Below are 23,474 nucleotides of genomic sequence, written 5' to 3' on the forward strand. Positions count from 1 at the left end.
ATCCATTCCCTGTCGCCCATCTAATAACAAAACNGTGGTGGGAGATAGGGAGAAAGAAGGGAGGGGGAAAAGGGGGAATCCCTTTGTTTAGATTCACGGAGCTTGAATCTGTATTGCCTCTGGGTGAGGTGGAAAGCTTCTGTTTTAAGATTCAAGGAGTTGAATCCCAGTGGTCTTCTAGGGTAACCCAGGGAGGGAAAGAGTTTACTTTCCTTGTATTAAGATCCAGGGGGTCTGGGTCTTGGGGGTCCCCAGGGAAGGTTTTGGGGAGACCAGAGTTTATCGGGCACTCAGAGTCCTGATTGGTGGCAGCGTATCAGAACTAAGCTGGTAATTAAGCTTAGAGGATTTCATGCTAGTACCTCATTTTTGGACTCTAAGGTTCAGATTGAGGAAAATATACTATGACAACTTAAAATCACCTTCAACCCCTCCCAGGGCTGAAGTCACCTGGCACAGCTCTGTCTACCCTGGAGGTATTCTGAACTGCATGAGCCAGTTCACCACAGAAATAACTTAGACAAAACCTCTGCATTCAGAGGATATGTGATCAAAGGACCACAGATCAATAGCCTTATGAGCCTCAGCATGGCAGCCATCATGGGCCTAGTGAAAACAGTAGAAAAACTCAATGGAATGTTCAGTGACAGTGGACTTCTGAAAGGAGATCCAGTACAAAAAACTTTGAGACAACACTGAACCATATACAATATACATAGACCTGGCAGGATTCCTATCCCATTACTGCATAAAGTGGAAACTGAGTTGAGGAGAATGGAGTGGACTCTCGTAATCAACAAAATCTGTGAGCTGACAGCATATTGTGCCCCAGTGAAGCCAGCTATAAAGAAAAATGGAAACGTACAAATCTGTGTGGATCTTAAAACACTTAATGAAGCACGAGAAAAATACATCCTCCCAACACTGGGTAACTCGCTCCCAGAGAGAAAGGAGCTATGATATTCTCCAAGCTAGATGCCTCAATGAGATTCTAGTAAATTTCTTTAGTCAAAGAAAATGCTAGTAGCTGTAGTTTTCATGGATGATATTCTGATATATGGATCTTTGATGGAAGAGCACCACTAAATTCTCAATGAAGTTCTAAGCCTAATCAGTCAGTCTGGACTGAAGCTTAACAAAGAAAAATGCATTTTCCGCCTACCCCAAACTGAGTTTTTGGGACAGACAGACAAACAAATGTAGAACAGTTCTAGGATTGAGAAAGTAAAGCAATTAAATGCACCAACTAATATATCAGAACTGAGATGTAGACTGGGCATGTTAAATTACCCTGGTCAAGACCTTTCCACAGTGACAAAACCACCGAGGGAATTGTTAAAGTCCAACACAACTTGACTATGGGGGCCAAATCAATAAATTGTTTTCAAAAAGGTAAAATAAATTTATCTCCACGACTCCAGTTCTCAGCTATGGTGACTTGAACAAACCCATAATGGTTAGTGCAGATGCAAGCAGCTATGGCCTAGGAGGTATATTGTTGCAAAAACATGGCTCTGAGAGGAAGCTAGGTGCATTTTGCTCTCTCACACTTAGAAAAGAAAAAAAACAATATGCAAAGAGAGCCTGGCAAGTGCATGGGCATGTGAGAACTTTTACAGATGTCTGTGTGGAGTAGATTCATTTACACTGATAACAGACCATAATCTACTTGCAACCTTCATCAATGGAAAAGTCTTGGGTCAAGCACTGCTGACATGTCAACATCTATTGGTAAGTTTAATGTGATTTAACCCAATTGCTAAATACATTCCTCAGAAGAATGTGGTGATAACAGACACTCTGTCATGGAGCCAGCAGCACACTCAGCTGCCTGTGAGCTCACAGATGACATAAATGTGTATGTGTATGATAGTAATGCCTACACACCAGTGTAAGAATCATAGCACTGGAAGGGATCTCAAGAGGTCATCTAGTCCAGTCCCCTGCACTCATGGCAGGACTAAGTATTATCTAGACCATCTCTGAAAGGTGTTTGTCCAACCTGCTCTTAAAAATCCCCAATGATGGAGATTCCGTGACCACCTTAAGTAATTTATTCCAGTGCTTAACCATCCTGACAGTTAGGAAGATTTTCCTAATGTCCAACCTAAACCTCCCTTGCTGCAAATTAAGCCCATTGCTTCTTGTCCTATCCTCAGAGTTAAGGAGAAGAATTTTTCTCCCTTGTCCTTGTAACAACCTTATATGTACTTGAAAACTGTTATGTCCCCTCTATCTTCTCTTTTCCCGACTAAACAAATCCAATGTTTTCAATCTTCCCTCATAGCTCATGTTTTCTAGACCTTCAATAATTTTGTTGCTCTTCTCTGGACTCTCTCCAATTTGTCCATATCCTTCCTAAAACGTGGTGCCCAGACACAACACTCCAGTTGAGGCCTGATCAGTGTGGAGTAGAGCAGAAGAATTACTACTTGTGTCTTGCTTAGAAAACTGCTAATACATACCAGAATTATGGTTGCTTTTTTTGCAACAGTGACTCATACTTAGCTTGTGGTTCACTCTGACCCTCAGATCCCTTTCCACAGTACTCCTTCCTAGGCAGTCGTTTCCCATTTTGACTGCTCCTTCCTAAATGGAGTACTTTGCATTTGTCCTTATTGAATTTCATCCTATTTACTTCAGACCATTTCTCTAGTTTTGTCCAGATCATTTTGAATTTTAATCCTATCCTTCAAAGAACTTGCAACCCCTCCCATCTTGGTATAATCTGCAACTTTAGAAGTGTACTCTGTATGCCATTATCTAAATCATTGATGAAGATATTGAACAGAATCAGACCTAGAACTGATCCCAGCCGGGACCCTTCTAGCATGACTGGAACCACTGATGATTACTCTCTGGGAACAGTTTTCCAACCAGTTATACACCCACCTTATAGTAGATCCATCTAGGTTGTATTTCCCTAGTTTATGTGAAGGTCATGCAAGACAGTATCAAAAGCTTTACTAAAGTCAAGATATACCACATCTACCACTTCCCCCCATCCACAAGTCTTGTTACCCTGTTAAAAAATGCTATCAGGTTGGTTTGACATGATTTGTTCTTGACAAATCCATGCTGACTGTTACTTATCACCTTATTAATTTCTACGTGTTTCTAAATTGATTTCTTAATTATTTTCTCCATTATCTTTCCAGGTACAGAAGACAAGAGACTACTCCAGCTACAAAAAACAACCTTGGCAGACACACAACTTTAAGAAGTTATAAATTACCTTAGCTGGCCCAAGTATCCAAAGGACGTAAGGTAGTGACAAGAGACTACCTTGTGATGTGTGGACAAGTAATAGAGTCAAATGGATTCGTGATTAAAGATGATTGCATCATAAATAAAATATTAGGAGATATCATAAACCTCATTCATGGTAGACTAAATGCTATGAATGGGCTACCAGTCAGCATGGGGACCAGGCATCAGCAAGGACATTAAGAATAAGGTTTCTGCATATGAGCATTGCAGAACTAACAGACCAACACAACAGAAGAACCTTTAATAACAGCATCTCTGCCAGTCAGACCTTGGAACAGACTAGCTGCTTGTCGTGGACTATTTTCCCAGGTATACAGAAATAATATACTTGAAAGTCCATAACATGTTGCATAGTTAACAAGAAAACAAAATGCATTTTTGCTCACTTCAGTGTTCCAGAGCAACTAGTGATGGATAAAAGACCACAATTCACTGCAGCAGAATTTGTCATTTGAATGAAATATGATTTTGATCCTGTTGCCAGCAGCCCACATTTTCCACAAGTGAATGGAGAGTCTGAGAGAGCTGTACAGACAACCAAGAAAATTTTATAGCAGGAAGATCCATTTCTTGTTCTTCTGAGTAAAAAATCAAAACTGGTGGTTGACTACTGGATGTAGTTGAGCATAACTCCTGATGGGAAGACAACACAGAACTACTGTTCCAACTTTGGAGAAAAACTTATTTCCAAAGTGGCCAGACATGAAGCGAGCAGCCAAATCAGATAAAAAGGCTGAAGGAGTTATGAACACTTGTACAACAGACATCACTCACTCAGAGAACTGCCAGTTCTAGAGCTTGGTGACCATGTTCATTTCAAACTGGTTGGTGAAAGAAGATGGACAACCCCAGCTGTTGTGATGAAAAATAATTCAGCACCCAGATCATATGTGATTTTAGACCAATAGTGGAGAATTCAAGAGAAACCGTGGACATCTACAGTTTGTTCCTTTCAAAGAACACTCAACAGAGCAAACTCTATGGGTGGTAGATACAGAAGACAATGACTCAAGGATACCAACCCAAGCACAACCAGTCATTGCCACTAACGAACAGTCAGATAACCAAGTTGTCATGCATTCAGCTCATGAAATTATGAACGATTCAGAGACACTCAGACTGATACGTACTGAACTTCAAAGACAGTGTGATAGTGTAAATGCTGTAAATGGTAGGAATATAGGACTTAAAGGGGCAGATGGAATGGAATGCTAAACTGTTATACAGTTCAGCCACTAGGTGGCACTATGTATAAAATACCTTAGCTAAATGAACCTCAGCCAGACCTGGCACAGCATTTTGATGAATGTATCTGATGTGTATAAGCAAGCTCTGTTGCCTAGGGTGACCAGATGTTCCGATTTTATAGGGACAGTTCCGATTTTTGGGTCTTTTTCTTATATAGGCTCCAATTACCCCCCACCCCATCCCAATTTTTCTCACTTACTGTCTGGTCACCTTACTGTTGCTAGTCCATATCTCTTATAGAAGAACACAACAGATAATCTTGCTGCTTGTAAACAGACAAAGCACGTTCAACTCCTGGAGTACTGTCATCGTTAAATGAAAGCTGGAGTGGCATTTTTATTCCATTGAGGTTCTCTCAGTTACTCCCAACACTAAGGCCTTTTCTACACAAGAAAATTGTACCTATTTTCAAAATTGGTTTAGTTAGATGGGTGAAATCTTCTTAGGTAGATGCTCTTATTTCTGTTTAAAGAGTGCCTTATATGGATTTAGTTTGGGATAGATTTCCTACTGACTTAAGCTGAATCAAAATACACCATGTCATGTACTCTGTAGGCAGGACAATAGGTGGACAACCCACATCAGTGACGGGATCCCCAGAGACCACAAGCAACCATTGGACAGACCAAAAACACGCTGGGCCAATCCCATGATAAAACTTTTTGGTCAGAAATGGAAAGAATGTGCTCACAACAAAATGGAATGGTGTGGCGTTCACTTGCGTTTGTGGAGGGATGGACGAAGGCAAGCTGGGCAAAGGTGAATATACACCAAAATAACTGTCCATATGCAGGATTTACGTCAATTTAACTAAATCAGTTTCTAAATGGATTTAGTTACAAGAGTACAAGGGTCTTGTGTAGACAAAGCCTAACCTGTCACTTCTACTTTAAGAGTTTATGGTTATTTGCTATGTCTATTGCTGTTTCAGCTCTATTATCATCCTTGCCGTTTTTGCCACAACTCCTGTTTCCTCAGTGCGAACAAATTTGCCGAGATTTCAGTTTGTACAATACTTCACAATGAACATCTTTGGGGTGGGAGGGGGGAGAAACTAGAGTCTCCAGTGAGATGTGTCGAGAGAGAATGAAAAAGGAAAAATACTGAAGCATTGTGTGTCCAGGACTTGCTTTCAAGAAGAGCTCAATTGATATCAAAATTAACATTTACCTCATGGCTCTGCTTTTTATCATGTAGTACATAAATCACATTGGGTAAGATAATTTAGTGTCAAATCCACCTCTACATAAGCCAGCAAGGAGCTGCACAGAACTTAAAGGGCTCTTACATGCACTTTCACTAGGTACATCAAGAAGTTACATGTGCACAGCACTAATGACAGCAATTTTTTTGAGTGCAACATCCCAGGTGCCAGTATAAATTTTTATGATGGTGATGATGCTAACAGAAAGAAGAGGCCCAAGAGAAAATTAGAATTGCTTTGCCCCGATGAGAAAGCACATGTCAGTAGTGACTAACAGCAGTAATAGAGTTGTTCTGCTAATAGAATTTCTTATGTTTATTATCTAGAAAGCAGCAAGTTCCAGGCAACAACGATGTGGTACTGAATTAAGAATCATACAGAAGGGCACATTCTTGCATACTAAACTGAAAGACCCTATGACAGTGAAGCTGACAAAATGGTTGGCCTTGTGTTGAGTGCTAGGAGTGCATTGTGCCCTGATTACCACTATGTTTAAAGCTGTGTGATCTTCAGCTGGCTTATCTACAAAGGATAATGCCCAAAACTTTTTGTTTCAGTGAGATAAACTGGGCTGTTGAACCTTCCAAGTACATCCAGGCAGAGCATGTTGCTGTCAGTGGAACAAGGCTGCTCTCAATAAATGTTGTGTACTTAGTGACCAGCACTGCACAATACATCTCTGCCCTGAGGAAGTGATTACATTCAAAACTGTGATTGTTTTTGACAATGTTAATAGTACAGTAGCACTAGATCAGGAGCGGTGAAGGAGTTAATGGAAGAAATGAGAGAAGCAGAAGATTTCAGCTGACTTGTCTAAAATCATGCAGTCAGTGAGTTGATCAGTGTGACTCAACTTTTGTAGTTGCTGTTAAAGCCACACAAAAGAGTGGAACTGATGTGTATATTTTTTTTATCCTAAAAACATAATTGTGGCCATGCAGCATCAGACCAGTGGTCCATCTAACCCAGTATCCTGTCTTCTGACCGAGGCCCATGCTAGATGTTTCAGAGGGAATGAACAGAACCGGGTAGTTATCGAACGATCCCTCCCCTATTATCCAGCCCCAGCTTCTGGCAGTTATGAAACCAGAATTGATTGATCTGGCAACTGAACTGAGCAAAGAATTACTTTTCTGTTTTCTACACAAACACTTACGAAGGGTAGCGAGGCACAGTGTAATTTTATAATTGGCACCTCACTTTGAGCCAATCAGATCATTCCCCGTCTTAAAATTTAGCAGCACATTATGACAGATTATTCTACAGCCATGGTTTTTAATCTGTAGTCTATGGACTGTCCAGGTCTGCAGATTATGTCTAAGATTTCCAAAGGGGTCTGCACCTCCATTTGAAATTTTTTTGGGGGTCTGCAAATGAAAAGGTTGAAAACCATTGTCCCACACCACAAATTACAAATAAGAGTCAATCACTTGTCAAAGTTTGTCGGTTACAACAAAAGAACATGAACCATACAGGAGGTTGCTTTCTTGACAGTTGGAGAATGTAGCCTGAGACACAGGAAATGCAGTTTATCACTGGTTTGCCCTGTGGGCCTGAAGCCCCAAGACCCTGCTGGGTAGAAGGCAATGCATGGAGGGGGGCACGTGAGGTCAAATGCCCCCATACTTTTGCAAGGGTTTGTTGGCCCCATTTTGTCACATGGTGCTGCTGGAGCTGGCAAGGTGGGAGCTGTGATTGGGGAGAAAAGCAGCAAACATCTGGGAGCTGCAGGGAGCAACTGCTGAGTAAGGGGCGGAGCATGCCTGGGAGGGCAAGTCAAGGTCTTGGAGGGGTCCGAACTTTTAAATTGTGCCCCCAGTTCTCAGCAGGCACCAGTCCTCTCTTGCAGAAACCTCTAGCCCCACCTGCCTGCTGCAGGGCAGAAGCCCGGAGCTTCCCCCACACCAGTCTAGTAGAGAAAGAATGGGTAGGCGTTTGAGGGGCTCCATGAGCTGCACTTTAACTGTAAAAGAGCTGCATGAAACTCACAAGCCGCGCTTTGGCCACCCCTGTTATAGAGCCTCAAATTTTGTTTACTCTCAGATTTCCATTAACTGCCTATTTTCACATTGAGAACATGGGGAATGTCAAGCTTCACATTTGTAAAACATTTTTGCTTATAGATGAGCTAAATTTTCTTGGAGAAGTGACTCATTTTAGATCTCAAAATTTTTTGAAATATGGCTCTTTTTGTTTATATGAAATGGGCCCATTTTTCACTTGTAGTGAAAATACAAAACCTATCACTTTTGACTAGTTTTATTGCAAATGTTTTCCCATTTCTTAAATTAGAATTCATAATGAGTAAATCTTTGTACAAGAGATGTTACAGATCATGTCCTCATCAGTATCAATCAAGTACTTAAGGACATAAACTGGAAGACAAACCCCCTGAAATGAGCAAACATGGATTAAAATTTTTCAAAAAAGAAAGATCACAGAGAATATTAACATCTAACCCTTGAATGTAAGGAATTGTTCTGACTCAGCAGCATATTATACTCTTTAAAATGTGCTCTGTGTAAGCAATGGGAAAGAAGAAAAGGCAGAAAATATTACATGTTCCTGTCTATGATCAGGGCTGCCCATGGGGGAAGGGGGCAAGTGGGCAATTTGCCCTAGGTCCTGCAGGGGCCCCCATGAGAGTTTTTCAGGGCCCCTTCACTCGCTATGGGGGCCCTGGAGAACTCTTGCAGGGCCCAGGCCTCCTGAGCTTCTTCCGCTCCGGGTCTTTGGTGGCAGGGGGTCCTTCTGCTCTGGGACCCGCCGCTGAAGTGCCCCAAAGACCCGTGGCAGGCGGTCCTTCCACCCCGGGACCCGCCGCCAAAGTGCTGGGTCTTTGGCAGCAATTCGGTGGTCTTCTGCTGCGGGTCTTCGGGACACTTTGGCGGTGGGTCCCGGAGCGGAAGGACCCCCTGCTGCCGAATTACTGCCGAAGCGGGGGCCCCCTGCCGCCGAAGACCCCAGGCCCCCTGAATCATCTGGGCGGCCCTGTCCATGTTTCTTGTATGTGTGTGTATATATGACAAAAATATGAATATACCCTATATATATTTGGTGGGTGTGATGTTGCACTCCATGTGTTTTATGGAAATATGTTTATAAAGGTGAATATGATATAATTGAAATATGCTTCATGCAAAAGATTTCTTGTAAGGTATCATTACAAAGTTTATAATCTACTGAGTGTGTTCATCCTATTTGTATGAATGTATCATTCTTGTATCTAAACTAGAAATATGAAGTATTACTCTGAGGTCCTATTGTAATTATGCAAAGTGTGGGCCATTAATGGTGGCTTAGGATCTTGATGGCTCCCATTAATTAGAACAATTGGTTGTAAATGGCTCTGTTTACTTGTAAGCCTTCCTGTGCTTGGGGTCTCACAGGATATGTGACCATGTTGCCTGGTACTGGAATCCATCTTAAACCTGGTGCTTTTCCTTTTAGAAGGAGAGGTGGGGACCCAGGGAGACAAAAGATTCCCACCTTGTACCAAAGCTATAAAAGGGGGTGGAACAGAACAAAGAGGGTTGCCAGTCATGAGAAATCCCCTAGTTACCACTTGAGCTGGAACTAACAAGGACTGTACTAAGAGAGAGTCTAGTCTGTGAAGGAAGCTTATTGGAACATCTGAGGGTGAGTGTTACTGTATTCTGTTTCTTAACCGTATTAGGCTTAGACTTGCATGTTTTGTTTTGGTTTGCTTGATGACTTCCTTTGTTCAGTCTTTCATTACTTGAAACCACCTAAATCCTACTTTTTATACTTAATAAAATCACTTTTGTTTATTAGTAAACCCAGAGTAAGTGATTAATACCTGGGGGAGCAAACAGCTGAGCATCTCTCTCTGTGTATTGTAGAGGGTGGCCAATTCATGAGTTTAGCCTGTATAAGCTTTATATAGAGTGAAACAGATTTATTTGGGGTTTGGATCCCACTGGGAGCTGGGTGTCTGGGTGCTGGAGAGAGGTGACCTGCTGAGAAGTTCTTGGTTAAAGCCTGCAGCTTTGGGGGGCGTGGTTCAGACCTAGGTCTGTGTTGCAGCAAACTAGCATGTCTGGCTCAAGTAGGCAGGGTTCTGGAGTCCCAAGCCATCAGGGAAAACGGGGTCAGAGGTAATTTCAGCACATCAGGTGACAGTCTAAAGAGGGTCTCTGTGACCTAACCCCGTCACAGTTGGAATAACCAATCTGTTTCCCAATGCAGAGCTACTAATCCACACATTTAGGGACTAATTTGACACTTCTGAAGACAGACAGACTCATACTATAAACCATTGTAGAGGTCTGGCATTTCATCAGTGATCATCTAGAGTCTGTGTAGTGCATCAAACCAGAATGTCTGGCACATGCTTAGATTGCTTTACAGTTTTATTCCTCAGAATAACAGGGACTTAGTTCAGGCCATAAAATATCTTTAATATATTTAATTATTCCATATAATTTGGCAGAGTAGAGCTATAAAAGTTTACATTTCTCTAATATATGTTCGATTTTACACTGCAAAAGTTAAATGCCTTTTTCCTTTCAAGTGTCATTAGCAAGACAAATCAGGAAATATCCGAGTTTTAAAATACCTGAAATAATACAGAAATTTTCTCTCTTTTTTTGCTGATTGTACAGGGTAGTCTTGGTCAAGATAAAAACCCAAGTGTCACTGGAGAATAGTAAACATTGTGGCCATAGATTGGCACCACATGGAGACTTAAATCACCATTTACTACTGAGGAAGAGTGAGTTTGAGCAGTGTAGTCATTGTTTGGAAGGAGGAAGGAGACTTTCCCTACTGGATGGAGGTACACCGCTACCTTGGTGTAACACCACCCAATATAACACGAATTTGGATATAACACTGTAAAGCAGTGCTCCTGGAGGGGCAGGGCTGCACACTCTGGTGGATCAAAGCAAGTTCAATATAACACGGTTTCACCTATAACATGGTAAGATTTTTTGGGTCCCAAGGACAGTGTTATATCGAGGTAGAGGTGTATTCACTTGAATCTCAAGCACTTCCTTAATATATGAGTTAAATACATTCTGGGACACTTTAAGATCCGCAATTATGAGAGAAATTCACAAAACTTTTATCAGGCTCCCTTGCAACTGTCTTTATTTTTGCTGGGACAGACTGCTTGAAGATGCAGGCTCAAATGCTGTTCAAATTGTCTCCAGCTGTCTTCCACTGTCTAGTTTCGACTCTGCTTCATTCTTCCATGTAGGAAATTTCTTAATTTCTTTTTAGTCCTGAAACTTGTGTTCAGCGATCAGTCAGTGGTTTAGGAACTTGAAAGAGATTTGCTTTATTCTGTGACTAAAGCCAATTGGCAGTGCATAGCAGTAGCTTCACAGCACCCCTCCAGGACAGTGTTTGGAAAATTCAGCCTTTAAAGACAGTCCCCAATACCACACAGTACACCCATTTCCCTCCAACTATTTTGCTGCCTTGTGACTAGAAGCATGGAGTCTGTCTCAGTTTTCTTACCCAGCTCCCTCCTTTTTAAACTCTGCCTCTTCCCCCCTCCTCCCTTTCTAGTCCTGGAAAGAGGAGAATAGGAAGGATAAAGGAGAAATAGAAGAAAGGAGAGAAAGTAGATGGAGAGATGGGTAAAAGAATAGTATCTCTGCCTTTGAGTTCCCTGCCACGGTCACTCCCAGAACCCAAACAAATGGAGCCAACCCTCCTCCTTCTGTCTCCCAGGGCTCTAAGACAGGGTTTTGCAGACCTCAGACCTCCTCTGTCCTGACAAGTAACAAGATGGCCAACTCCGCTGCTGCCTTTATTCGTGCCTCAGAACCTGAAGCATCCCCCAGGCAGTCTGCTTCTTAGGGGATTTCTACTGTAGCCACATTTCATCAGCACCTTTGTCCTCAGCACTCAGGGTAAGTTCCACTCTAGCCAACTCTCTTGCCCTTTCCCTACAAGTGAAGCATTAACTGCCCCCCCTCCATCCTTGTTTCTCCCTCTGTTACCCTCACAGAGCCTGTTCACACTAAGATAAAAGGTGGTTTTAAAGAACACACTTGTTAAAATATTTTAATGAACACATTTGAAAGCCCTAATGTGAACAGGGCAAACTGTATTTTAACATTATGTTAGCTGATCAACATGGCTTCCCCTGTGGTCCCACTTCAGCTGGGATGTGATGGGGAAATCTAATGGCGTTTCCTTCCTCAAGAGAACAATAGGCAAATGTAAAAACAAACAACCCCCCTCAGCAGTCACTGACGCCCCACACCACAACCAAAGCTGCTGGAGTAGCTGCAGAATGCTCTCTGCTATGATTCTACAATCCAAAGGCGCAGAGCAGACCAAGCCAAAACTAGCAGAAGTTGTTTTAAAAATGCATCTTACTGTTAAGTAAACTCAACATCAATGCTATAAAGCTACACAAAGATGGAGACATCTCCTATGAAGTTGCTGCCCACTCTTACCTACTCCTATTGCAGCTTCCTTTTAACTTTTTCCATTCTTCTTTTTACTTTGTTTTCTTTCAGTCAGAGAATTAGCTTTCCTGGAAGCAGCATTTCGTTTCTGATTGACAGAAGTCCTGCTTCTGTCTCCATTTGTTTCCCTCTCTCAACATTCTCTCTCCATTTTGACACCTCCCTTTCATTCTCTCTCTGTTTCTTCCTCTTGTCTCTCATCACCTGCGTTGTGGGCAGAATTCAGCTATCAGGTATGCATACACATTTCCCATTGATGTTAAATGGAACAAGTATCAGAGGGCCAAATTTGCCTTTTTAAGAAAACAACCTCTTCTGTTCTTCCTTCTCTCTTTCCACCCCTTGCCTTCTGTACAATAGCTGTCCCCACTCTTCCCTGGTGTCAGACTTTTCCAACCCTCCCATCCATGTTAACAACGCTCATAATACTTCCCACATTTGTGTCTCTCCGCTCTCCCCTCCTCCCTTTTCAAAAAGGGAATCTTTTTTCAAAATTGATTGAAATAAAAATAAATCTTAACCCTGCTTTCAGAGTACTCATTTTAACTGTCTCAGGGCCATTCTCTTTGTAAAAGCAGCTGTCATGGAACCTGGTTACAATGCAAATCTCCCCCAACAGGGTTAAAATACCAGTGTATGTGGGGCATTGTGGCATTTGTTGGTGTCCCCAGACCATGCCCTGATCTATCCAACTTGGATGTTTTTACAGTGTAGACAGGTCCTTACTCTAGAATATAGCAATCCTGCAAATGAGCAAAGTCATGGACAAAGGTCTCATACAGGGCTGGAATAATGAACTTTCTAAAGTGTGATGAAGCACAGTTTAAAGTCAGCAGTAGTTGACTCAGGTTCTGACACAGTTTAACTGTCTGCTGAGAATAGAGCGAAGGCATGGGACAAGTCCAGAGGGACTTCAGTAAGAGCATGGGGGGTGGGGGGTTAGCACCATTCTAAACATGCTGGACCTCATTCACAGGGACAGGCCAAAACATGTTAGGATATGACCCAACCACAGATGAGCTCGAAGAGTGCTTAAAAACAGATTTAAAAGCTGCTGTTACATCAGTGTAGAGGCTCTTAATGAGTCCTTTCCAGGCCTAACATGTCTCACCATAGCGCTACTGAATTCACAACATAGATGAAAAGATAAGGAACATTTTAAAATTCATACTTGTACTGCCTGGGCTTGTGCAGAAGTTTTATTAAAATGTTGCTACATTTTCAGTGCCACTTGAGTCCCTCCTGCTAACCATCAGCTTTGTTATGGCTCAGGGTAGCTGGCCAGCTAGAATAAGCCACTTATTGCACTTGTACTCAAGCAGGAGGTAGAGGCGAGTGGCAGGGCTAGTAAATGATAGTGTGAGGTGAGGAAAGCCTTCTGTAGGTTGGAGATAAGGTTTCTGGGCAGCACTGAGAACCAGAGAGAGAAGTCATGGGTTAAGCTCAGCATGCGGAGCCTTGAGAAGCTGGAAAGAAGCATAAAAGTGACTTTTTTCCCTTAAGTCCTGCTCAGTTATGGAGTCATCTTATGTGCTTATGTCAGTTTAGCTCCAAGTATCCCTGGATATTCTTCTTGCATTTTCAGAAATATACATTCACGTCTACAAAAAACTGCAACTCCCACAGGAGCAATTTTAAGAGAGAAATCCAGAAAAACATCTTTTGATCTTCCTAGAAATATTTCCATTTCTGAGCTATGTGAGAAATAAATGCTACTCTGAAACTTGCCTGTGCAGTTCATAGTTGCTGCCTTTTCTTATCTGCCATGCCTCTGGATGCATTATGAGTGCGAGTTGATTTAATAGATTAGAATGAGGACTGTCTAATAAGAAAGGGAGTCTGAGAACAATCAAACAGCTTGAATGACTGGCTAATACAAATTATTTCCTCTAATTCTTAACTATTTTTAATGTATTCTTTCAGTAGCTAATTGTGTGTGTTTTTGCTCATTTCCTGATTATACGTTGTTTTCTGGTGTGGCACACTGCCCTGAATTCTGTACCAAACTAAATCCCACACAGCCCCTCTGGAAGTCAGTACTGTTGCCACCCAATGAAGTCACTGAGTGCACCTCAGGGGTCTGGAGCTGGGTGTGCCTCAGCTCAGATACAAGCTGTGAAGGTGTTTCATCGGCTAGCTCCTGTAGACTCTAGCACCTGATGACTCCCAATAAGCACTTAGGTCTGTTGCTCAAGGAAAGGATTGTTCCCTAGCGGGGATAGAAAGGAAGGTCTTTCAAACTCAAGGTACAACCTCTCACTCATAACAAGAGAGAGGGTTAAGGCTCCTCAGGCCTCCTAACTGGGATTCCACTTTTAGTCCATTCCAACACAGGCAATTAGACATCACCTGTGTTATGCTTCCAGGCCAATGTAGCTGTTCCTACATGGCTCCTGATAACAGGCAATTGACCTGTACACGACAAATGGCCCATAATCATCACCCCACAGCCCTTTCCCACAGGCTACTGCAGCTCTTCCTGGCATGAACCTGCTCTCCTAAGGGCTCTGTGCCCCTCAGAAGCCGCCTAGTTTTCAAGCTGCCTCCTGTGTCTGGATCCCTGGAGACCCAACTCGCTTTCTAGGCCAGACTTTTTGAAATCGTTTCCACCTCCTTCCTGCTATTGACCAGGAGAGGGGACAGAGAAGGTAAATCTCCATGACTATTATTATTGCTTCTACCTTTCCCTTCTGTCTCATATGCTTCGTCTCTTCCTGGTGTCCACTCTTCTTTTCCAGGTTGATTCTGATCCTTCATTTCAGCTGTTTCTCACGTGTGATTTCACCTTCCTCTTCCCTTCCCTGGGCTTGCACTATGAAATGAACTGTTACTCCTCTATCTCATTTTTGTTAGTATTAAAACAGTTTATAAAGCTGGATGTGTCTGTGTTTAAGCTTTCTTGTGCACCCCACAGCTTCATTCGGTTATGGTGCAATCTGGCAGCCTAACTGTCTCTAAGGGTATATCTACACTACCTGCCAGATTGGCGGGTAGTGATGAATCTATCAGGGATCGATTTATTGAGTGTAGTGTAGATGCAATAAATGGATCCCCGATTGCTCTCCCGTCGACTACTGAACTCCAGCAGTGCGAGAGACGGAAGCGAAGTCGATGGGGAAGCTGTGGCCATTGATCCAGCCTCATGAGGATGCAAAGTAAGTAACTTTAATTCGATCTAAGATATGTCAACTTTGGCTACGCTATTCTCGTACCTGAAGTTACGTAACTTAGATTGATCCTCTCTCCCCCTCCCCCAACCCCCAGTGTAGATCAGGCCGAAAATAGGGCACTCGGGTTGTCTAGAGACTGACAAACAGTTACATCCAGCATTGTTTGTTGAAATGGCAACCTCTCAAAATCAAGAATAGCATCTGTTTCTTTGCTGTTACGTAGATGTTTATTTAAACTGAGCCACGGGAAACAAGTTCTTAATTAGTGTCTGATGTCAGAAAGATTTTAGAGAGAGAATTTGCTGGAAGGGTAAATGGAAGGAGATTTCACTTTTGAGAGGATTTGTTAAAGCCAATAGAGAGGAAAAATTGTCTTGTGGTGAAGAGACTGGACTGGGACTTGGGGAAGCTGGGTTCAGTTCTTGGCTCTGCTATAGATTTCCCATGTGACCTTGGGCAGGTCACTTAATCTCTCTGTGCCCCAGTTCTCTTTCTGTAAACAAGGGACTAATACTCTTTCCCCCACCACCACCCTATCCATCTTCTATATGTAAAATGTAGGCTCTTTAGGGCAGGAGCTACCCTTTAAAATGTGTTTGTGACACAGTGGAGCTCTGATTGAAGTTGGGCCCTCTAGATATTACCATAACACAAGTAATACTATAATATGTGTTTGTTTTTGAAGTGACTGTTCACCAAGAGCCTGAGTGGTGTTCTGTAAAGCTATGTTATGTCATTCCAACAAGAGTCATTCAGGAAAAATGATGCGTATCCCCTGAGGAATGCTCGCTTTCTGCTGTCAGACACTAAGTCTCCGAAGATTCATCTCCGAAGATTTACTACAGCAGAATTAATTTTCATCACAATAATCATCAACTTGCCTTTGGACCTTTCAACCACACTTCTAACCTCAGAGCATTCCCTCGGAAGAGATGGTAAATATTTAGCAATGAATGACATAAAAATATCCCGTGCTACTGCTATGAAGTGGCTGTTAATTGTCAGTACTTTCCCCTTGAACTGTAGTTGTTCATCTAACATGCTGCAGATGTTAGTAGCTTTATGACTCAATGAAATGGTGACACCCGTTCCTTTTAAATGTATTCCATGCCAAGGAATTTTTAAATGTTTTTAAAAGAGCCTATTATGTGACTCAGTAGGTCTTGAATTGAGTATATTTCTGCTAGTGATTGAAATATTTTCAATTCCATCATTTAAATTGTATGTTTAAATCTGAACCCTCCCTGCCAGTTTTGTTTCCCAACTTCTGCAGGATCTAGAATGAAAAGATTCTGTGTCTCCCGGTTTACATTTCTGTACCTATTTAAATGGGCAGGAATGATATGAGATGAGCTCAAATTGCTTAATCCAGATTCATTTCCAGATTGCATATCCCCTACAGCTGGGGAGTGTATAGACCTGGGATTTTGGTTCAATGAACTATAAAGATAGAGGTCAGATCAAAAATTCCCATCTAGATGTGGCTTTAGAAAAAGCCAATAGCTTGGCAGGCTATAGTAGCAGTTAGCCACATTTTGCACTTACTTTTGAAGTAACATTATTTTAATTTAGGGACAGGTCAAAACAAGATCATTTTTACCCTGACTTTCCACTCCAACCCTCAATTTCGTTGGTTCAAATACCATGGAGCCTGGATCCAAACTACCCACCTTTTTTTCTATAGCCAAAACACAAACCACAGCATCTTGATCTGGCAGTATTTTCAACCCTTTGTGAACTAGGGAGTTTCCTGGTGGACTTAAACCATTGTGAACTGGGTGATTTCCAGGTGGGACACGAACACTTTCTCTGGGAGGTTTTGGTGGCTGCCGAGAGGCATCATCTGGGGAGATGGGTAGGATCTCTTGACTGCTGGGAGACAGAACCAGGTTAAGAATATAGGATAGTACATGTGCCAAACAGGAGAGTTTGCCAACTTCCCTTCCTGCATTCACTATGTAAAATGCTTTCCCCTGCTGCAAGTTCCTGGTTGATCCCCAGTAGTGAGGAGGCAGGTCTTATCAGAAGGTCAGGCATGCTGTCTGGGTGAATTTACCATGGAGCTCAGAGAGGCTTCATGCAGGGAAGATAGACTGGCAATCAAGAGGAGGTAAGCTGACAGGTGGAGTGCCTAGTGCTTGCTGAATCTGCATGTGTGATGATTTCAAGCCAAATCTTAAAAGGCACTGACAGCCTATAATTGCATTGAGATTGAAAGGGGTTGCAGGGGTTAGCTTCTCTCAGGATTTGTCCCTAAATCATCACGGTTAGAAGCCCAAATAAATAACAATTAAACTTTGTGCAGCGCATCGAAAATCACGTGTTAGGTAAGTGCTACACTTTATTTGCTTATAACAACAGCTGTGGGGCTCTGACATAGATTGGAAGCTCATCCGGATCCAATGCCTCACATTCACTACCTTTTCCCAATTTGGGGATATTAGCTTAAAGGTGGTCTCTGCTAGTCCTGAGCGGGCATTGAAGAGGAAAGCAGTTTGCGGTTGGAAAATGCTGATCTGATGGACTAGAAACATTCCATGTGAGTGTGTCGATTTCATTTCTACTTTTGATGGAAACCAAAGAGACTGGCCAGCCTGCCTGGTGTGCTGGCAGCCTGCTGGCCAGGCTGACAGGAAACCAGTCAGGCTCCTGGCTCCTCTGCTGGCAGGGGGACTCCCCGGTTGATTCCCCAGTTGCCAGCCCTAGGACTTCTCAGTTCATGAACTGCCCACTTGGCAGTGGGGCAAGCGGGTTGGACAGTGAAATGGATTGTTCCATTTTGTCAGAAATTCCCCTACAGAACTAAACATCGGCAACTCGGAATGTCCTGCAAAATGGAAACTCCTATTTCTTGCCAACTCTATTGAAAAGCAACCCGGAAGAGTTGCATTTACATGGCTTTGCTTGTTTACTTGTCCGCATGAATTTCCTTAATATTGAAGTTACAGAATTTTTGCCCCAAATTACTATTTTGAAATCCTACAGCAGATTGTCTGATGGGTGACAAAAGGAAATAAATGAAATGTACAATTATAGACATTTTGTTGTCAAAGTAGCTAAACCAAACCATGCAAAGCTTTTATGTTTATGGTGCACTGAGAACACATTATAGTAATCGGCGAAAGAGTAAGAGAGAGATAATAGCATTAAGAATAAAGAATGAATTGTTCAGCCAAAGCTGCTGAAAAGTAATATTGAGTTAAGAGAAATAGTCAGAAATTGGCAAAATTGGCCACTCCAAAATCACATACTATTTAATCTGTTTAAAAGTAAAAGCTGCAACATTCTAAATTACTGTCCTGCATGTTAAGGTTAACTCTTAACATCCTGCAGTGTTTGTGACCCTGGGTCTTCCTAGGAGGAGAATTAAAATGAATTCTAACTCTGGGCAAGGCACCAAGTTTCAAACTCTGTTCTACACATGCATGCTGTTTTTCAGTAATATCTTTGCTTGTGAGACAGGATGGAGAGTACATTTTTTTTGTCCCATGCTTGTTTTGTTTTTTTTAAAGAAAAGTCTTATAATAATTCTTGGATCATCTTCATTAATGAAGCAAAATTTCACTTTGTGGTTTTTCATGCTTCCATGGCTATGGTCCCTGTGGATGCAGTTTTCCAAACTTGTTTTTTTTAAAAATCTGAAATGTTCTCTGAGGAGCTCCTTTAGACTCTGAACCAGAAGATCTGTTCCTTGTCTACAATAATGGGAGGAGAGAAGAGATGCTGTTCTTTCCCCTCTACAGTTTTACCTTTTTCTTCCCTTGAAGGAGTAGTTTAAAAGAGTCAGGTTATGGGCTTGATTTCTGAGCTCACCATTCCCAATTGGGCCCTGATTTGTTCACAAAATTAAGTGTAGAAATGCGTGCACATTCTTGTGTATGTTGTTATCCATGGAAATTTAACTTCTGTGCTTTCCCCCAACCTGTTTTCAATATTATAGTTACATAATTTGTACCAACCAAAAATACACAGCTCTGCTATATTGTGTAGACTATTTTTTTCAGACACAATTTTTATGTTAAAAAGGGAATCAGCTCAAAACGTTTTGTGCAATGTAGGATTTGTCTAGTCTGAATGAAATTAATACTTTAGAGAGACGCAAATAAGCCATGCACCACACTGCTGCTGCATCTCCTTCTACCAATGTTTGTAGTCTTCCAAAGTCTCCTAATATTTAAAGAACTGTGTGAACTGTAATACAAACTATTGCAGATGTGAATGAGGAAATCTAGCATGATAACCACATAACTAGTGTAATTCCTAATTGTTGGCTCGTATCAGTGGTAAAAGCTAGTCACTTGAGCTGATGCAATCATCTTACCATTACAACTGGTATTTTAGAGCAGAAAGTTTTTTAATGATTATGTAGCATTGTGGCTTTGCTTTATCGGGAAGGCTTAGCTGAAACACCAAGACATAGCAGTTTTTATTGCTTCTACTTTTAGGCTAGGCAGCTTGAAATGAAGAGATAAGAAGGAATGTACAGCACATGATTTCCATGAACGTATGTTCTGGTAATGTCAGTATTCTCTTTGTAGGTGGAGTCTGTGGAATTTTTTTTCGATAGAACAGTGTTCCATCAGAAAATGCGGGTTCATCTAAATCAGAATGTTTTGTATGAAAATAATGCTTTGACATTTTCCACAGAGAGGTTTTCAAACAATTGAAAAGCAAGATGACATATTTAATTTGTATCTTGTTTTGTGCCGAGGTTATTTTGTTTTGACTATCTTGTTTTATTTATATTACTGTATTATATTACTTTACATTCACTAATTATGTCTTGATGCTAGTAAAACAAAATATACTTCATAAACGTCAACTTGTGCAGAATGTGGTTCTGTTTCTTATATAGAGAGTTTTGTTCTTGTGTTTTGAAAACTGCGTTGGCTTCCAGTTTGTTTCTATATGCTATTCTTAGAGTTTCCATCGTTCTGATAGACAAAGCCCTGTTCAGCTTAGGCCCTGGCTAAAAGATTGCCTTTCTTTGTGCTCTGTCCTGATGGTGAAATCAGCTGAGCTAGAAAAGTCTAGATTTTTATTTGTTGAGCTTGGAGGCAGTGCAACTGCATTGAAGGATCCTTGGTCTGTCATTTGATTCCTCTGCAGGGCCCAAGTTTGTTTACCTCTAAGACACATGACTGGACCTACCTATTTATTCAGGCTTTTATCTGTGAGGGAGTGGGAAGGGTGCCTGAGGAGTTGGCTAGAAGGGCTATTTGAGTTTCATTTGCTGGGGAGTTCTTTGAGAGTTCTCGTGATTTGACACTTTCAGCTTTATAACCTTTTACTACCCATAGCTCTTGATAATTATGTACGTGCAACTAGAAGTTATATTTATTGCATAAATTTCAATACAACCAAATAACATCAGAGAAGCCCTGAGCTACACTCTCCTCACACACATGAACCTTGAATCTGACACATAGACTTACATTTGGATGGAGGGCAGATTATATTTGCCTGCATACCTAAATATTCATTAAACATCAGCACTTATATATCCTTGTGATACACCATGACACATTTCACCACGCTAAATCTAGAAACACTGTTAGGGTGAATAATTAATTATTATTTCCCACGGAGTAGATTTTCCCATAATAAGTATTCTGCTGCTGGCTGGTCTCATGACAAAACCAGTATTTTTAGCAGTATTAAATTAGTTACTGGTACATGTGAAAATTATGCAACTTTGTTTTTTGCTTTGGGGTTTTTTTTTTACATAGTGCAGGTGGAATGGTACCATTATCTCTGCATGAACTTACCCTCACCCAGTATCATTAATGAGAGCCTTGAGCGGTCCAGAGGCAGGGATTTAGGATCCAACTCTTGACCAAAGTAGCATTTTCAGGTGTCTTTCCAATTGTTTTTCTAGGTTTGGAGTTCCCCATGACAATCACCACTATATGTTCAGCACTTTCTCGCTCTCTTTACTTTTACTTGCATTTCTAAAATAATTAATGACCCTTAGAAAGTACTCTGTATGCCTAGTTTAGCCATTCACAGATCTTCCACTGAGTCAGTGGGAGTTCCAGGCAGATGGTTTGCTGAATCTAGCCCCAAGTTGGACACCAGCTAAACCTTCCTCCCTCTGCACTTTACCAAATGTATTATTTACTCTGGAATCCAATGTAAAGAGTCACAGCAGTAATGGTAATATTATCAATGTATATATAGCAATTTTCATCACATATATTCCCTAAGTATGTTACAACTTTAATTAAACCTTACAACACCCCGATGGGGTGGGTTGATATTATTTTAATTTAACAGATAGAGAAACAAAAGTTAACTGATTTCGCAAGGCACTAGAGTAAAAGTAGATTCAAGAACAGAGCTTAGAAATCTTGGTTCCCGGTTTCCTCTTTAACACACTCTGCATCCCTAATCATTCGATCAGGATGATGGTAGTACAGATAGGCCGCAGTCAGGCATAGTGGCAAACAGACACTGGATAATGTAAAAGCTTCATCGTGGATGGCTTCATGTCCTGAACACTAAAAATACCTTGGAAAGTATTTTCCTGCCCTACTGCCTGATTGGTTTGAGTGTTTGTGATATCTTCAGCTGCTGCAAGGGAGATACAGCATCTTGAACTCAGGACTTGGCAGGTAAGTCTGCTTTTCATATGTTTTAAGGTGTAAATGCATTTGTAATTTCTAAGTCTCCATTTATATTGTCTGTTATTTAGTCTTATTTAATAATCACCTATCCAAAATTCTAGGTACATGTAGAAAATGTAAACAGACTTTATTTGTGGATACACACGAATTCAACTTGAAAAAAGTGCAGCACTAAAAATTCTCTTAAATCCCTCTAAAACCAACTCTCTGACCATCACTCCCCTCCACTTCTCTCCCCTCCTTTCCTGAAAATGCCTTGGAGAGAGACCCAAGTTATACCACATGATGTGATGGTCAACAGAATCAGGCTCTGATGGAGACATAGTTTCCAAAATCCAAGGCCTCTCACTGAAAACAACCTGTCTCTATTTCTGCCCTGTTCCCCTGATGCCCCTTCTTATTTTAGCCAGGGATGTCTTAGTCTGAGCTCCCCAGCTACTAGCAAGCATCTCAGTATCACTCAGGAGAAAATGATGTTTAAAGCATTCAAGATTCAAAGCAGTTGGGTCTTCATAGAATAAAACAACCTTTGATTGCACCAAGAAAGAATTTGGAAGCCAGTGCTGATCATGTAATGTGTTCCTTCCAGGAAGTACCACTTAACAAATGGAAAGACACATTTTTCCCCAGCTGAAGTTTTTCTGTAATCTTAAAGTGTAGCTCCCATGTAGAAAGCACGAAAGAAATCTGTTCTGGAGGTAACCGAATAGAAGCCAATTTCCTCTAGTGACAACATGGATGAAATTGGCAAGTGCTTACCTCCAAACTACCAGCCTGATGTCAGTCTTTTCTGGACTAAGACTCGCTGATGAGTTAAGATATTAAACAGTTTTAAAGGGTAGAAACTATGCCACGTAAACAAAGGACTTGGCATACACATGACATTGCTTTGACCTTTTGACATTTTATTCTCATTCTATGTCAATCTCAAGTTAATTTAACTGTAAACACAAAGGAACCCTGTAGCTTTCTGTGCACTGTTAGCTTCTCAGTAGGCTGTATATTGCTTTTCAGAGGAAGGATGTGGTCTATCATTGTCCCTTTTCAGCTGCTGCTGTTGCTTCTGCTCGTAGAGAACTTGTCAGGTCACAAAGGGCAGTTCCCTCTTTGCTTCTTTAATTTTCATTTTGATTCTGAAATTGGTTTAAGGGCTTTAGCATAGCCTTGGGGCCAATTTTTTCTAAGAGCCTTAGTGTGTTAATGCTTACCTTGTTTCCATCAGTTCCTAGCTGACAGCATTTGAAAACTTGGGACATGAGCCCCAGCTGGTGTGGGTATATTCAGTGAGGATAAAAGAACTATGCCAATTTATACTAACTGAGGCTCTGGTCCTTGGACTTGTATTGCCTGGTGGGGAGACAAGGGATGAAATCCTGGCCTCTCTGAAATCAATAGTAAAATTCCCATTGACGCCAATGAAGCCAAGATTTCACCTGAGGGGCTTTAGCACTTATTGATTCTTCCCACCCTCAATCAGCAAATTGGTACCATCCCATGTGGTTTTGTGTTC

At 41.5% G+C, this 23,474-nt stretch overlaps 1 protein-coding gene across 2 annotated transcripts in view; it reads right to left on the reverse strand.

Moving 5' to 3' along the window:
- HPGDS (hematopoietic prostaglandin D synthase) overlaps positions 1–23,474 on the reverse strand; it is a 63,858-nt gene that overhangs the window by 19,293 nt on the left and 21,091 nt on the right. The window lies entirely within an intron of this gene.

This window comes from Chelonoidis abingdonii, chromosome 5, assembly GCF_003597395.2.
Source record: "Chelonoidis abingdonii isolate Lonesome George chromosome 5, CheloAbing_2.0, whole genome shotgun sequence".
NCBI lineage: Eukaryota > Metazoa > Chordata > Testudines > Testudinidae > Chelonoidis > Chelonoidis abingdonii.